The sequence below is a fragment of the Abramis brama genome (assembly GCF_963993115.1).
Source record: "Abramis brama genome assembly, chromosome: 9".
Classification (NCBI taxonomy): domain Eukaryota; kingdom Metazoa; phylum Chordata; class Actinopteri; order Cypriniformes; family Leuciscidae; genus Abramis; species Abramis brama.
Genome location: NC_139971.1, coordinates 25,126,645 through 25,144,513, shown reverse-complemented (window position 1 = coordinate 25,144,513; position 17,869 = coordinate 25,126,645). Strand labels below are relative to the sequence as shown.

General features: G+C 38.0%; 1 long non-coding RNA gene across 1 annotated transcript; it reads left to right on the top strand.

The window, feature by feature from the left end:
- The first annotated feature begins 1,220 nt into the window (after positions 1–1,220).
- Positions 1,221–4,498, top strand: LOC311089826. Its single transcript, XR_014607762.1, has 3 exons — positions 1,221–1,269; positions 2,474–2,554; positions 3,270–4,498. It is a non-coding gene; the product is annotated as an uncharacterized lncRNA (long non-coding RNA).
- The last annotated feature ends 13,371 nt before the right edge of the window (positions 4,499–17,869 follow it).

The following is a 17,869-nucleotide window of genomic DNA, read 5'->3' as shown; positions in this document are numbered from 1 at the left end:
TTGGTCGTGTAACCCAGTGTTATAATTTACAAGGTTTAATTTTGTATAAATACATATTATGTGCATGTTATTGTAACGGTCACCAGCTGGAGTGCCCTTGAGAGCCACCAGAGGGCACTCCACACCAGACTATCATATTTCACTCACAAACTACACTTCCCAGAACTCACTGCCCGGACTCATCAACACTCATTATCACATTCACCTGTGTCTTATTATCTTGTATAGTTCACCCCATATAAGCCTGGTTCACCCCATCACTCACTGCAAAGTTTTGTTTAGTGTCACACTGCAACTCCTGGTTTTCGGATTTCTTGCCTGTTCCTTGGATTACTCTCTTGCCTCTGACCCCTGCCTGTCTTGTTTTTGTTTTGTTTGTTTGGACTGTCTACCTGTGTTTTGACCCATTGCCTGTTTATTGGATTACGTGTCTGGATTGCCCCTTAATAAAGCTGCAATTGGATCTCACCTTCGAGTCTCGGAGCAGTTTTGTACCAGTTATAAATGCATATGGTTGTGGATAAGTTCTATGTTTCTTAAGTTGATGGGATATTTATTTTTTTATTTTTGTATTTTGACATTTCTATTGTTAAACTAATCGTATTCACTTGTCCATGTTGGGTGTCCAATCAGTGCTCAAGATTAAGGTGAAGGGGGGTGGGAAGAATTTAGAGCAAAGTAGAACGAGGAAGAATGAGGAGAGCAAGAGAGAGCGATCATCTGGTGTGATATTGTTTCACAAAAAAATATAGTATAACTAATGCTAATGTTACAATAGTTTATGTAGTTAGTGTGTTGTCAAAACGAGAACAGAAACTTATACTACAGAGACGGGTAATAATTATTTTTCCACAAAATATTTCTGGTTGCGTTTATTCCAGCCTCCATTTACTAATACAGTGAATGGACTATTTATAGAGACTGAACAGTGTCTATCTTGCTCGGATGGATTGTGTGTTTAGTTGGCGAGTCGTCAGCGTGAGGATTCGTGGCATTTTCGGATGAGGATGATTCCAGATGACTTATGAGTTAACGTGAGTGCTCGGAATTCCTTTGGCCCTGAGGAAATCGCCGCGATCGTGAGTTTGACGGACATCTAACGTCGGGAGGTGAAACACGCTCTTCTGATTGGATACTTAAAGGTATTTTTGTTTGTTTGCTCCGTCACCGTGTCGAGTGAAGCGGTCTTTTATTTATTTGTTGACCACAACGTACCCCAGCATCAAACTGGCCTGCAACGTGAAAATGAAAGACTTTCATATTGATAAGGTGAAGTGTGTGAGCTCATATGACAGGTTGTAGCTGCCTGGTTTAAGAAAGGTTGAACTCGTTTACTGATGATTCCCACACACTTTATTTGAATGTCCGTCATCACAGATTCGATCACCGTTGGACACCATGACTCGTTGAGAATCAACGTAAAAGCTTGTACAAAAACAAAATACCAAAATGAATAAACCTTGAAATAAACATACATCAAAACCAAATAAGTAAAGATTAAAGACTTAAATATACATAAACATTATACAAAGCAACAACCAACAATTAATCTTGATACAAAGAAAATAAATCAAAACTAAAGATAAAGATAACAGGAAGTCTACAACCGTACCTTGTTCTCCATTTAAACCAGGAGCTAAATCCTTTTAAACTCCTTGCAAACCGTAAACCTTTGATACCACAAACATGTACGTCTGGGTCCCCAGCAAACATTGGTCCGACGGCAACGTCGTGTCCCTGGCCAAAAATAGTCGCGGTATGACGGCATAAATCGGTAAAAATATGTAACACAGAACATTTCCTAAAAATGCATTCAGATACATTTGTACATGTCTACAGTTCTCTGGGGTTGCATGTATAATTGTTATTTTGACTTTTAGCTACGTGTAGTTCAATATATAGTGTATCGGGTGAGAGGACGTCACCTGGCGACGTCTTTTACACGTGCATTATAGTCCATCATGACCCTCCATCATGGAATCCTTGTGAAATACGCAACAGCTGTGCTTAATCCTTGCATGGTTAATACTGCAAAAATTAATTTAATTGCCCAAGTAGTTTTTAAGAGGTTGTGAAGACGTCCACTGATGTCTTTTACACGTCTAGTCAAGCGAGACAGAAAAAAAACAGGAATTATCGTGAAATACACGAATTGTATACAAAGTAAATATATTTACTTTATCTTGTTTAAATAAATTATAATCACACAGTTCCCAGTGTGGTTAAGTGAATGCAAAGCCTCTGCATTTTAGTCATTGTTTCAAACTGTAGCCTACCTGATACGTTGTGTTTTTTTTTTTTTTATGGAATGTATGCATATACATGTAAAACAGAAATATATCTGGTCACCATTTATGTCTGAGTTGGATGTAATTGCCAAAACTGTGCTGCCAAGATGTAACAAAAGATCTCCCGACATTACCAAATCCCGCGATAGGTTATCTCACGAGATGTTAACGCGTTTTCCCCATAGACTCACTCCGGAATACTGAAGTTTGAACAACCACGAAGAGAGGAGGAATTGAGGCCCATATTATTAGAAATCTTCTGTTGGGTACGTACATTTTGTATTATTAGATTCACGTGCTAGAGTTTTACTTGTTTGACATGAATGAACCGAAAGAAATGATGCCCACATTGTCAACTGAAATTGGCTAACTGAGTTTGGCTAAATTTAGCTAGTAGGCTAAAAGTTCATTTGAACTTATACAACGGTATACCATAGTATAAAGTATGTTTAATGATAAAGTCAAAGTTATTACTGTAAATTATTAATGTAGCCTTTTGAGAGTTTCTTTCAGAAAGTAAATTATCTGAAGTAGAATGAAATGTTTAGCTGGATTTGAACATGTATGTTTTCAGTAACTGCTTTAAAAATATTTTGTAATTTTAGAATTGCTAAACATGTCTATTCAGGGGACATCACAGCCCACCTGTCTTTATCAGAAATGTCCTGTTCACTTTCTCACTGTTACACACCTAGTTAAGGGTCTTTCTCAAGGGCACCACAGTGGTATTGAAGAGGCAGGGGACAAATGCTGTTACCCCCAACACCAATTTAAAGCAGAACATCTTTTATACAATAAAATAAAATGTAATGCATGTTGATTACCTTTTTCTAATGTTTCATTCATGATTCATTCATCTTGTTCCATGTTTTTTTTTTTAAATTTAGCTGAAGACCATCAAAATATTTTGAAGTGCATGTCATTTACCTCAAATTTTTAATTTTAATTTATTTTAAAAAGAAATATATTCTCTTCCCTTAGATGCTGTGAAGAGGTGGAGCCCACATGCTACAGACTCTGAAATTGATGCAGCAATGGCGGAACACCTGAAACACGCTCCAGGAAGAGCTGGGGGTGGTGGATACAAAAAATGAGCCAAACAATGTGTTTAAGGGATAGTTCACCCAAAAATGAAAATTGTCATCATTTACTCAACCTCATGTTTCAAACCTGTATACCTTTCTATGTTATGCTAAACACAAAGATGTTTGGAAGAATGTTTGTAACCAAGCAGATGTTGCTTCCCATTAACTACCATAATAATTTTTTCTCCAATAATGGTAGTCAATGGATGCTCTATTTGCTTGGTTACAAACATTCTTCAAAATATCTTCTTTTGTGTTCAGCAGAAGAAAGAAACTCATACAGGTTTGGAATTTGGTGAGTAAATTACATAATTTTCATTTTTGGGTGAACTATCTTTATATAATAATTCAGTATTTTGCAATTGGTATTTTAGTTTGGTTAACAAATCGAGAGCTTAGAATTATAAGGTTCTATCTCCGTTTATTGTAGTTTATTGAGGATCAAAGTTTTTAAACTCGGTTTATGTTTTGTGAGATGGAACCTTTTTATTTTATTAATAACTACTAACAAAATATTTTTTTTACAAAAATAACACCACACAGGCATTAATAAACACCTAATGGATCAGATTGTCAAAAACTCAATTTCGACAAAAAGTGGAGATAGAACCTTATAATTCTAAGCTCATGAAATGTTAAACATTGAAAAAAATAAAGAGAAATTTTGGCTGTTCAAGATCAATAAAATGTTGTGCTTAATCAGAACATGCTTCTTTTTTGCTTATGTCCACAAATAATGTGTTATTGTTTTTGATGTACACGTGATTAAAACGTTTTATTGACGTTCAGGTCTGACTGGACCAATTTTGGACCTTTTTAGAACCTTTGTCAAGATGTGTAAACCTTGATTGCCTTTCACGATGTTACACAATAGGTGTGTGATTATTTTATATGCAGGCTTATATATACACTTAAATTATGCAGCAACACATTTAAACATATGACGACGCATTTACACGTCCAGGGACGCGCAGAAGAGACGTGGAATTCACGGCCAGAAAAGACGTGGAATTCACGGCCAGACGACGTCAAAGACGTCGGTTCAACTTCCATTTTGGAACTATTTTTCAACCATGACGGGACGTCTCTGTCGGACGTCTTTTCAACGGTCATTAAACGTCCAAATGTTTGCTGGGTCTCGTTGACTGACGGAGCCGAAGCGTGCTCACAAAGACAGCGCACGATCCCATTATACACATACTGTAACAGAATTACAGTATTTCAAGAAAATTGGTCTTGGTGAGTATCCATGCAAACATGATCTGTTTTGTCTTCCCTAGTGAAAAAAAAAAAGTATGCTAAGTATACTTGCAGCCAAACTTTTTTAGTATACTTCAAGTGTGTTAATGATTAGTTAACTTGAAGTGTGTTATTTTGAAACAACTAATTTTGTACTAAGTACATTTTAGTAGTAAAGCATAACTTTAAGTGTATTTAGTGTACTTGTGTGTACTAAATTGTAGCAACTTAAAGTATAATTTAATTGTATGCCTGTGTAGGGACTAATTACATGCTTGATTAGTGATATTGAAGTGTCTTTGAAACATACAAGCAATATAACATGTTGTATATAACAATAAGTGTATTTATATATATATATATATATATTTTTTTTTAGGATAAGACAGTAGCTAGACATGAAGTAAGGTGGGAGGACAGAATCGGGAAAGGTTCAAGAGCCGGGAATCAAACTTGGGTCTCCCGAAACACAACGGCTACATGTGAGGGCACTTGCACACGAATAGACAAATAAAATACTATTGTATACTATAATGCATTTTGAAAGTATACTTTCAATAAAGTGTTACAATGATCATTTCTAGCACACAGTTAAAATATACCTAACATATATTTTTAATAAAGTGCAAATAAATACACTTTTAAAAAATAAAATATATTTTACAATTTAAGTACAATTATTTTAAAGTGTGTTAAAAGTTGTATTGTGAAAATAGGTAAAAGCATGATGCTAATATACTTTTAATATATCTGGAGATAGTACAATTTGTTGTTATATTTGCAATGTACTATTGAAAAAGGGAATATATTTCAAATACAATAAAGTTCACTTCTTTTAACAAGGGTTAAATAAATGTTTGGTTAACTGTTGGGAAAAATCATCTGATGTGTAACATTATTTTACATCTGTGTGGTACAGTATGTCTGAATATAGGCTGTCTGTTACATAAAATGTTAAAATAAATTATTAATCAAACAATTGTGGTATCATGAAAAAAAGAAAAAGTTGAATATATATATTTTCCTATAGATATTTGGTTTTGACTTGGTTTGTGCCAAATTTGGTGTTATTACCAGGGATTGATTGCCAGTTGATTTCGTTTTGGAACCTTCAGAAAACTTTAACCCGATTTTGCTCAAAATTGACTTTGACTTCAAATAGATGTAGACAGCATGTAGACAGATGTAGAACATCTGAAAAAAAAAGTTACACATGTATATTACATGTATAACAGCAAGTTATCCTGTCAACTAAAACTTTGGTAACTCCAAGTACTCAAACTTTATTTTCCACAAATAAGACTTATAAAGAATATATAATACACATAGACTATGTAACAAGATAAACACCTTTCTGTAGAGTCTTCGATTAAACTTTGATGTAATAAAATACAGTTTTACCCCACAAATACATGGTTATATTTACACACACATATGCATTGTTGATGGCACAAGATGATGATGAAGATAACAATAATATTTATTTAAACAGAAACAGGTAGAACAGACACAACCACGTTCACACATACAAGAACCGACAAAGGACTGAACAGAACAGGGAGTATAAATACACAGAAGGAAATTAATTAGACAGGTGAAGGTAAACTAATTAGGGACAAACGAGCACAGGTGCGGACAATCCATGACAAGGTGAAGACGTGGTGGTGATATAACACCCCCCTCGGATAGGCGCGTCCTCGCGCCGTAGCGACAACAAGAGGAGAAGAAAAAAAAGGGCAGAGGCTTTGGCGGAGGGCGTGGAGCTGGTGACGGATGGTGATGAGGAGGAGTCGGTGAAGATGTGGGCCATGGTGGAGCTGACTGTGGGAGGAACCAGGGAGGAGTCTTGACGGAACCCTGGGACCGATCGGCGGAGGCGGAACCATGGTGAGTGGTAGAGGAACAGGTGGAACAGAGCGGTTGACGGACCAGGGCAACATTGCAGGTTTGGAAGGCTGGTGCCGAGCTGCTGACTGGCGGGACTGAGGTGATGACAAGGTCTGGGATGAACGGGGCGACGATGTGGTGAGCGAGGATGACGGGGAGGTTGGAGTCCGATGAAGCTGTAGGGGTGAAGGGTGTGAGCGTAGTGGGGATCCCAGAAGTCCGATGCGGAAGCTGGCCCGAGGCCATGAGCAGCACGGAGTGAGCGGCGGAGGCAGAGCCGAGGAGCTGGACCACACCAGTGGTGCCGACGGATCCAGGGGGCTGGCCGTGACCAGCGATGAAGACGGGATAAGGAGGTCAGGCAGGGATACGGGCTGCAGGTTTCCGGATGGGACCGGCGAAGAAGAAGAGTCGAGGGTGGGGACTTGGGTGGGAATTGGATCCGCGGACCACAGGTCGATGAGGTCCAGGTCCGCTCCTATAAATACACAGAAGGAAACTAATTAGACAGGTGAAGAAGGTAAACTAATTAGGGACAAACGAGCACAGGTGCGGACAATCCATGACAAGGGGCACGTTCAAGTTCAAAACGGTGCGCGACGTTTTGCTACGGTTTCCGGGTTGAACGTCATGTTTCCTGGAAACGGCGTGCACCGGTGTGCAACGGGGTTTGAGATACGTTTTCTCTTGTTTGGTGGGTGTGTCAGAACTGCAGTCCAATCAGCAGCAACATGTATATAAAGCGCGTGGTATTAAAGTGAACTCGCACAATGGGTTCAAGGAAAGTAATTTACAAATGTGTTCGATGCAGCTCGGTATACGCAACAACTGAGGATATTAGAAGACATGTTTGTCGTAAGTTTTATTGTAAAAATATAGGATATCAACATAATGATGTAGTCGTTTATATTTTTAGCTTCATTGCAAGTGTATGACATTTGGTATAGAAATAAACAATGGTAATTAAGTGCTTTTCCTAAAAATGAGAAAGAAAATACTGGGTATTAAAACAGTATGAACTACAAATAAAGTCAGTATGTGAGACTAAATAGATGTGTTTTAGTCTGAATTAGGTAAGATGTGTGCTTCCATTTCAGTTTCCACAAATCCCTTCACTCGATTGGGATGTTCTCTTTTGATCTGGGCGGCAAGTGCAGTAACTGTAACATCGGGCATATTTTGTAGTATTAAACACATATTTATACCGACTTCATCAGGCTCCGAAAATTCTTCACAAAGAACACAAAGAATGGCCTTCTCAGCTGCCATAGTTGCAACTCTTGCGTCATCAGAACAGTGTGTTCAACGCATCACCGTTTCTGTTTAAAAAAACGTTGTGCAACGTTTTGTCGGGGCTGAACGCAGCCAAGGTAAAGACGTGGTGATGACAGCGACACACATTTTATTTTATTTTTTTGAAAAAAAAATCTTGTTTTTCAACCAATTTACTCTATCCTTTCATGAATCAAACATGGCTGTTTCTTCACGAACATGCCAAGGAGAGCTAGTCAAGATTTTTAATGAATAACTTAATGGCAAAACAATATTGCATGATTCCAGGGAACTTTTGACATAACACAAGTCATATGGACTAATTATATTATACTTTTCTGGTGCTTTTGCATGCTTTTTTAAACTTGAAAAGCCCCATTAATTGCAAATGCATCAATTTATCAAAAAAATAAAATAAATAATAATAATTACAGAAGAAAGTCATACGTGTTAGGAACAGCATGGGGGTGAGAATGTTGTTTTGAGACTGTTGATGTTTTTGGCTAAATAAACTGTAAAATAAAATTAAATGAAATGAAAGGTGCCCTTTCCCTTTATTTTACCCTGTCCTTTTCTGTGTCCTTTGGGTCTTCCAGTGACATTGTTGCCAATTTCCTTTTGGCCAAAGTTTATATAAAACTGAATGATGTAATGTCTGACCTTACTACACAAGAATACATACACCATGAAGAACAGCATTCAACATGATGAAAATGCATACTTGGATGAGAGGTTCTGCCCACAGGCTGAGGATTTCCAGCGATGACACAAACTGTTGTCATGTTACGAGCAGCACTGAGCGGAGAAGAAGTAATTCACCTTCCAGATGCATGTTTTTTGTTTATAAACATAATGACATAAAATATAAATACAACAAACATTGGGGTCAGTAAGATTAGGTTTTTGAAAGATGTCTCTTATGCCAAGGTTATTAATATCGGGAAATAGGATTCAATTTAAAATATATATGTTGTATTATTGAAAATTTTAATTTACAGTATGGCAAAGCTTAATTTTCAGCATCATTAATCCAGTCTTTAATGTCACATAATCTTTCAGAAATAATTTGAATATGCTGATTTGCTGCTTAAAAAACATTTGTTGTGGGACTGAATTTATTTCTTTTATGGAAATCATGATGCATTTTTTTCAAGATTTGGTAAACAGAAACATGTATGAAACTGAAAAATGTTTAATGTTATAACAATATAAATGTCTTCACTGTCACTTCTTAAGTATTATTATTATTATACTGACACCAAACTTTTGAACAGTTGTGTAAGAAAAAAAAAAAAAAGAAAAAAAAAGAAAAAAAAACGTTTGCAGTGATATTTAAGTTGTAAATGAAACATTAACTTTTTGGAGAGGCAAACAATTGATTTAATTAATTAGCATCTCATTTTTGAATACAAACCCAAGATAATTTCTTTGACTACAGACATAAATGTGGTCTTACATGAGGGAATTGGTAATCGTGTTTTCAATTAAATGTTAACAAGATAATTCTTGTAGCTCAAACAAGCCTTAGGTTTAATTCTTATCCAGGGAATGAATGAAGTGATAAAATCTATACCTTGAATGCAAAGCAAGTCACTTTAAATAACAGCATCTTCCAAATGCATTGCGACTTGCAGTTTAACGGTCACGTTTCTTGTTCTTGTCATTGTCATGTTTCTGTGTCTTGTCATGTGATTCCCTGTTTATCATGTGATCCTGCCATGTGTCTTGTCATTGGTTAATCGTCTGATCATTGTTCACAGGTGTTCCTTGTCTTGTAATTAGTCTATGTATTTAAGCCCTTATGTTTGCCCTGTGTCTTTATTGAGTATTGAATGATTGTTTCATGTACTACTGTTGGTAACGACGTTCTCGTTCTGCCTATGTTTTATGTTTGATTATGTTTTGGAATTAAAGTTGCACTTGGGTTCTCACATCAACTTGCCTCCAGTGGTATTCATTACATAATACTCGACCCAACATGGACCCAGCAATTCGTCTCTTCCGCCTCAGCCAAGATAACCGTCCAATTGAAGAATACGTGGAGGAGTTTTGTGGGCTTTGCCATGGGGTAGATTTTGGTGATGAGGTCTTGAAGGACATGTTTCGCCATGGACTTGATTAATCGATTTACTACATCATTCAATTCAAATTTCAATTCAAATTTATTTGTATAGCGCTTTTCACAATACATATTGTTTCAAAGCAGCTTTACAGAAAGTGCATTTCAGAAATGTACATAGAAAAATACAGTTAGTTAATCATGCATTAATTTAGGGCATAAACATATCGCCAGCGTCGAGTCGTCTCTTCACAGGCGTCGAGTCGTCTCTTCACAGGCTTCGAGTCGTCTCTGCACGGGTGTTGGGGCATCTGTAGTTTCCATGGGAGGCTGGATACAAACTGGAGCTGACAATCTGTATTTACCTCGGGACTAGCGTCCCGAGATAACAACAGAGAAGCAGATGGGAAATAATTAGCGCAGCTGCTGTTCATAAAAATAATGCATTCAATCTGATTCAATTGTAGTATAAAAGGTAAGTATTATGTGAATGCTTGGCTAAAGAAATGCGTCTTTAATCTAGTTTTAAACTGGGACAGCGAGTCTGAGCCTCGAACAATATCAGGAAGGCCATTCCACAGTTTAGGAGCTAAATGTGAAAATGCCCTCCCTCCTTTAGTGGACTTAGATATCCTAGGAATGACCAGAAGCCTCGAATTTAGTGATCTTAAAGAGCGCAATGGATTGTAGGGCGATAGAAGTTCCGTTAAATACCCAGGAGCTAAACCATTTAGGGCTTTATAGGTCATTAGTAATACTTTGTAATTGATACGGAACTTTATAGGTAACCAATGTAGAGATGATAGAATTGGTGTTATATGATCATATTTCCTTGACCTAGTAAGAACTCTAGCAGCTGCATTTTGGACTAACTGTAGCTTGTTTATTGAGGATGCAGGACAACCAGCTAATAAAGCATTACAGTAATCTAGTCTCGAGGTCATGAATGCATGAACTAACTTTTCTGCATCAGAAACAGATAGCATGTTACGTAGCTTAGCAATGTTTCTAAGGTGGAAAAAGGCTGTTCTTGTAACATATGAAATATGATTTTCGAAAGACAAGTTGTGGTCTAATAAAACACCCAGGTCTTTTACTGTAGTGGATAAAGTAACAGGACATCCTTCTAAAGTAAAGTTGTATTGTAAGAGGTTTTGTGGGCAGTTTTTTTGACCAATAAGTAATACCTCCGTTTTATCTGAATTTAATAGCAGAAAATTACACGTCATCCAGTATTTTATATATTTAACACACTCTGTCAATTTAGATAATTTATTGTTTTCATCTGGTCGTGATGAAATATATAATTGAGTGTCATCAGCATAACAGTGGAAATTAATTCCATGTTTTCTTATAATATTACCAAGTATCCAAAGTACCAATATATTGAGAATAGCAGAGGGCCTAACACAGATCCTTGCGGCACTCCATAGTTTACTGATGTTATCTTCGATTTTTCCCCATTGCGGTCTGATAAGTACGATCTAAACCAGCTTAATGCCTGTCCATGAACACCAGTGTAGTTTTGTAGTCTATCTAAGAGTATTGTGTGATCTATAGTGTCGAACGCAGCACTAAGATCGAGTAAAACTAGTATTGAGATACAGCCTTGGTCAGAAGCTAGAAGTAAATCATTTGTAATTTTAACGAGCGCAGTTTCTGTGCTATGATGCGGTCTGAATCCTGACTGAAATTTTTAATAGATATCATTTTCTTGCAAGAAAGAGCACAATTGAGCGGACACAACTTTTTCTAGTATTTTAGACATAAATGGAAGATTTGAAATGGGTCTGTAATTTGCTAGATTATTATGATCTAATTGTGGTTTCTTAATAAGAGGTTTTATAACTGCCAACTTGAATATTCTTGGAACATGACCTAAAGATAAAGACGAGTTAATAATATTGAGAAGAGGCTCTTCCACTACAGGCAACACTTCTTTCAGTAGTTTAGTGGGTATTGGATCTAATAAACATGTTGTTGGTTTAGATGCAATGATAAGTTTATTTAGCTCTTCCTGTCCTATAGTTGTAAAGCGCTGTAGTTTTTCTTGAGGGGCGATAATTGAGGCTGAATCATAAGACACCATTAAAGATTGTACATTTACAATTGTGTTTCTGATGCTTTCTATTTTCTCAGTGAAGAAATTCATAAAATCATTACTGCTAAACTGTAACGGAATATTTTGTTCAGGTGACATCTGTTTATTTGTTAGTCTAGCCACGGAGTTAAATAAAAACCTTGGATTATTTTGGTTATTTTCTATTAGTTTGCGGAGGTGCTCAGCCCTGGCCGCTTTTAGGGCCTTTTTATAACGTGACATACTGTCTTTCCACGCGATTCTAAAGACCTCTAAATTAGTTTGTTTCCATTTACGCTCTAAATTACGAGTTTCTCTCTTGATAACATGCATAGTATTGTTATACCATGGTGCTTTAGTTTTCTCTCTAACCTTTTTTAATCTAATTGGTGCAACAATGTTTAATGTACTAGAGAAAATGGTGCTCATAGTACTAGTCATTTCCTCTAGTTCATCTGTTTGTTTGGGTTCACTAATCATCTGAGTTAGATCAGGTAAGCTATTTGAGAATCTATCTATAGTAGTTTGAAGGATTGTTCTGCCTGGTTGATAACGTGGCGCAACGTGACAAATTTCAGTAGTACGTAGTATGCAAGTGACCATGTAATGATCAGTGACTTCATCACTTTGCGGTATAATATCTATATCGGTTAGATCGGTTCCATGTGATATAATTAAATCTAGCGTATGATTTAGACGATGAGTGGGACCAGTGACGTTTTGCTTGACCCCAAAGGAGTTTAATAAATCTGTAAACGCAGCCCCTAACGCATCATTTGTGTTATCGACGTGTATGTTAAAATCTCCAACAATTAATGCTTTATCGACATTGACCAATAGATCTGAGAGAAAGTCTGCAAACTCTTTTAGGAAATCAGCGTAAGGCCCAGGCGGTCTATATACGGTAGCCAAGGCTAGAGATAATAGGGATTTCTTTCTTACATCTAAGAGAGTAACATTTAGCACAATTACTTCAAACAAATTAAACCTGTGACCTGTTTTCTGAGTAACATTAAGAATATCTCTATAGATTGTTGCAACACCGCCGCCACGACCAATCAGACGGGGCTCATGCTTATAGCAGTATCCTGGAGGAGTAGACTCATTAAGACCGAAATAATCATTAGGTTTAAGCCAGGTTTCAGTAAGGCAAAGTACATCGAAACTATTATCTGCCAATAATCATGCCTGCCAATACCCCTCACTGCACTCTGGTGCAGTATATGAGCTTTGCCCTTTTGTTGAGCGGCTCATCATTTACTGTGGGCTTTGTGGACGAGGAGCCCCACAAGCCCACATTATCCCTTTACCCTGAGCTTCACATCAGTGCTGCCGAGCCTGAGCTTCACGTCAGTGCCATCGCTACACCTGTGTCTTCGGACAAGATGGCCACCGGCCCTGTGTCTTCGGACAAGATGGTCGCCGCCACACCAGAGTCTCGTCCTAAGAACATTTTGGGGAGGGGCAATAGGTACCTGATTAAGGCCTCAGAGGCAGTGCCTCCCTGGCCCCCTGAACTGTCGGCGCCGCCCTGGCCCTCTGAACTGCCGGATCTTCCCTGGCCCCCTGAACCGTCGGCGCCACCCTGGTCCCCTGAACTGTCGACACCGCCCTGGCCCATTGCTATGCCGGCTTCACCCTGGCTTCTTGCTATGCCGGCTCCACCCTAGTCCCCCTGCACGCCCTGGTCCCCTGCACTCCCAGGTACGCCCACGCTCCATGGCCCAGGCCCGCCATTGCCATGTCCTGGTCCTGTTCCCCTGCACGGGCCTGGCCCTCCATCCCTCCCCCCCAAGACTGCCTCCAATCCACCACCCTCCTGAACTATTGTTTTTTTTGTTTTGTTGGGCGTTGGGAGCCGCCCATAGAGGGTGGCCTATGTCACTTTTTGGGTTTGGTTTCTTGTCATTAGGTGTGTTCGTGCGGCTGGATGTAACCGATCGGCGAGAATAGCCACGTGCAGGTGGGGAGGAGCTGCAAACGGAGACGTGAAGTCGGACACTTTCTGGTTCCCGTAGTTACCGCTCGCGTGGTGTTTGCATACTTTACCACAGCTGAAGTGAAATAAATGCAATATTTGCCAAATAATACACAGATGTTTCAGAGACATTTTCATTCAGTACTTTATGCTTCATACAGCATCTGTTTGAACAAGAATAAAGTTCAACATAAGCTACTATCAATGAAGTGGAGTCTACGTTTTTTAAGTTTTAATTTGATAAATATGACACAATATAACATCGCAACTACATGAAAAGAGTGTTTACTGTTATAAAAACTGATTTGTGAGCTTTAGAGGAACTAAAGGTGTTCGAATAAACATGAAACACACGTGAACGTTGTCATGCGGTGAATCTGGCCAATCGTGGAACAGCTGTGTCATCATCAGAGCTCGTGCAGCCCAGTGCAGCCGCTCTTGAGAAGCTGCGCTGGCTGAGTTCTCCGGCTACTCTCGAATCGCTCTTGCGGTACTTTGATGGCATACGTCACAGTCACATGGCGTCGGCGCTGTATCAAGTCGAACAAAATTTCTAACCGGCATGCACTGCTTCAAATCAGCCGCCGATCGGTCTGCGCAGAGCTGCATGAAGTCGAACAAGCCTATTGTCATGTTTCTGTGTCTTGTCATGTGATTCCCTGTCTGTCATGTGATCCTGCCATGTGTCTTCTCATTGGTTAATCGTCTGATCATTGTTCACAGGTGTTCCTTTTCTTGTAATTAGTCTATTTAAGCTCTGTGTCTTTGTTGAGTATTGAATGATTGTTTAATTTACTACTGTTGGAAGCCCTATCGAGTTTTTTGAGTTCCATGCCTTTGTTTTATGTTTGATCATGTTTTGGAATTAAAGTTGCACTTGGGTTCTCACATCAACTTGCCTCCAGTGGTATTCATTACATTAACCCTGTCATGCACATTGCACTTCTGGATGCATGGTTGTGTGTGTTAATGTCTGTGGGTGTTTATTTACAGGTGTCTGCATGAGTGCATGTCATCTTGCCTGTCATAATTTCTCTCCTGTCACCCAGTTAGACAGAACTGCTGACAGCATACACTCCAGCAGGGCTGTGTGAGTCACGCTCGCTGAGATTCTGTGTGCGCTGGAAGAAAAGGAGTGAGAGGTAAAACAAATATATATTTTAAAGGAGGTGATATAGTAATGATCCATTAATTAGGTGTGTGTGAGAAAAGACAGGATTTCTGTCAGTGCCTGTGACCATTGAAATAATAAAATGCCATCTGACAGAGCAATTTAAAGAAATACATTATATAAATAGTAATAAACACATGCTTATCTCTAAAGCTCATTTTAATGTGACGTTATGATGCTTTGGAAGCTTGTCTAAAGCTAAAAAGGTGGGCTTATAAAATAAATGCTGTATTTTTAAGTCACTGACTGACTGACAGAGGAGCGAGGAAGATACCTTTAGTTTCTGACACAATGCTACTCTGATAGAAACCTCATTCTGTCATTTGCATGCAGTGTTGTCTCAGCCAATCGGAAGTAGGCTGATGGCCACAGGAATATGCTGTGCCATATTGTTAAGTGTGTAATTAGGGAATTTCAGTTCCTAAGCAGACAATTATAAAACTTTTAGAAGTACTGGTTGCTGAACATCCTGGCATTTTTAAATGCAGTCATTTTGCATATGGGGCAAACTATTCAGGGTCTTCTTCACCTGCAGCTCGGTGTTTAAAGTGCTGATTTGACAAAAAATGTGTTTGTTTTCTGACCCACTTTTTGGCTTCAATTCCCAAATCACCAACAATGGCTTAACTGAGAAATGAGCTAATGAAAATAGTGATTACAAGAAGTGATTTACAGTTAAAAAAGAAACGCATCCATCTTTATCTCACAGTGCAATATGCACAAGCTAATCTTGTAGAGCAAAACGCACTGGCATAAAGTCAATTTTGAGGCTTTTTCTGGCCAAGAACCACCTACCAAGACAGGAATAAACTATCTGACTTGACTTTTAAAGTGAATAACCAACCCATTTATACGTGGGTGCACTTAAAGTTGGCATGAAACAGAAGTTGCAATCGTCTTTTCTTCCTTATTGTGATGTACATCATAGTAAAATGGCTTCTAGAAAAAGAAAAAAATGTTGGGCGGGACTTGATTTTGTCCATGGGGAATTGATTGGATGGTTGTGGTTTGCTATTGGTCGATCTCATGTGAGTGATACGTTGTCTCGCCCTTGCTCTAGTAAACATGTCATCAGAGAAGAGATGTCGCTGCAAGAGGGATGGACATTTATTTTGATCAAAGATTACGCGGCACATGAATAATAATAATAATAAAAAAAGATGTGCACGGATAAATCATTTAATAAACAATGCAATATTTTATATATATATATATATATATATATATATATATATATATATATAAAAGAATTGTCAATTTTGATTTCATTGTGACAAAAATACAAACAAAACAAATAAAGAGAAATCTAGTCTGAAGTTGGATGAAAATACCATGAGAAGAGATCTGTTTTAAGTTGAGACTTTAAGGAAAAAAGTGATGAAAAAAGGTGATGTTATGAAGAGCCAGTGAAATCGAGTTCCATAATTCGGTGCCATACCACTAAATGATCAGCCACCATTGGATGAGAGATGGAAACGAGGAACAATGAGGAGTCTGATAACTGAAGTGAGCTTCAAAGAGATAGGGCTGACAAATAATTAATCTTGATCATGCAAAAATGCAAAAATGTAAAGGTTACCATAATTATCTTGTACTTTATCCGGACAGAGACAGGTAACCAATGTAATTCACAGAGTAACAGGGTACTGTGTTCAAACTTTTTGGCCTGAGTGATGACTTTCACACATGTTGTAATATAGCCACAATTTTTAGCAAGCAGTCCAATGAAAGGAGAATTGCAGTAATCGATCCATAAGATTATGAAAGCACCAACTAAAGCTCTAATGTCTCTGGGGCTAAGAGTAGGCCACAGACAAGCAATATTGCCCAGGTGGAAAAATGCAGTCTTAGTAATGGAGTTTATATGTGAATGAAGTCCAATTTACCTCTAAATTTTCAAGTTTTTTTAAGAGGAAATAAAGTGTGTTCTGTTGATAACAAAACTGATATCAGACTTATTTAAAAGGGACAGTGGACCAAATACAATTACCTCAGTCTTATCAGTGTTACATTTTAGAAAATTATTGTGTAACCAGATTTTGATATGAGAAAAATGATGGGAAACACTGTCAAACGCTGTGCTAACATTATGAGGATGGTAAGATAAAGATAAGAGTTGGCATGATAAAAAGGTCATTGGTAATTTTTACAGTGATGTTTTAGTGTCATGGTCTGAACGAAAACCAGATTGGTAAGGATCAAAGAGATCATTTTTAGACAGATATGACTGTAGCTGTGGAGCGAAAACTTTTTCCAACAATTTAGCAATGAACGGAAAGTTAGATATAGGTCTGAAATTATTCATAATGGAAGAAAGGGGTCCTTTTTTTAAGACTGGAGTGACAGCAGCAGTTTTAATAACTGGGGGTCAGATCCATAGGGAGCAGTTTATAAGGTGATCAATGGGTTGAGGAGATTGCAGATAAACAGGCTTTAGGAAGAGGAGTGGGTTCTGGATCTAACTGACAGGTAGATGAACTAGCAAGCCTTTAAAGGCAATAAACCGGTGTGAGGGGTGGGGGAATAGCAATTGCAAAGCAGTGTCTGCAAGGGACCATCTGAACTGAAAACACCAATAAAATTTGCAAGTAGGCTGTCAGCAAAATTTCTATTCATCCTATAGAAAAAAAAAAAAAAAAAAAAAAAACTTCTCAATATCTATAAAAGCAGATCATCCAGTTTTACGAACAGATATATAGCATACTTTCTAAAAAGTTTCTCAAACAAAATAAAAATATTAAGCAGCACAACTCTTTAAATCACCAAATCAGCATATGTGTCTGGATTCCTGTCTGTGTTTATTGTGTCTG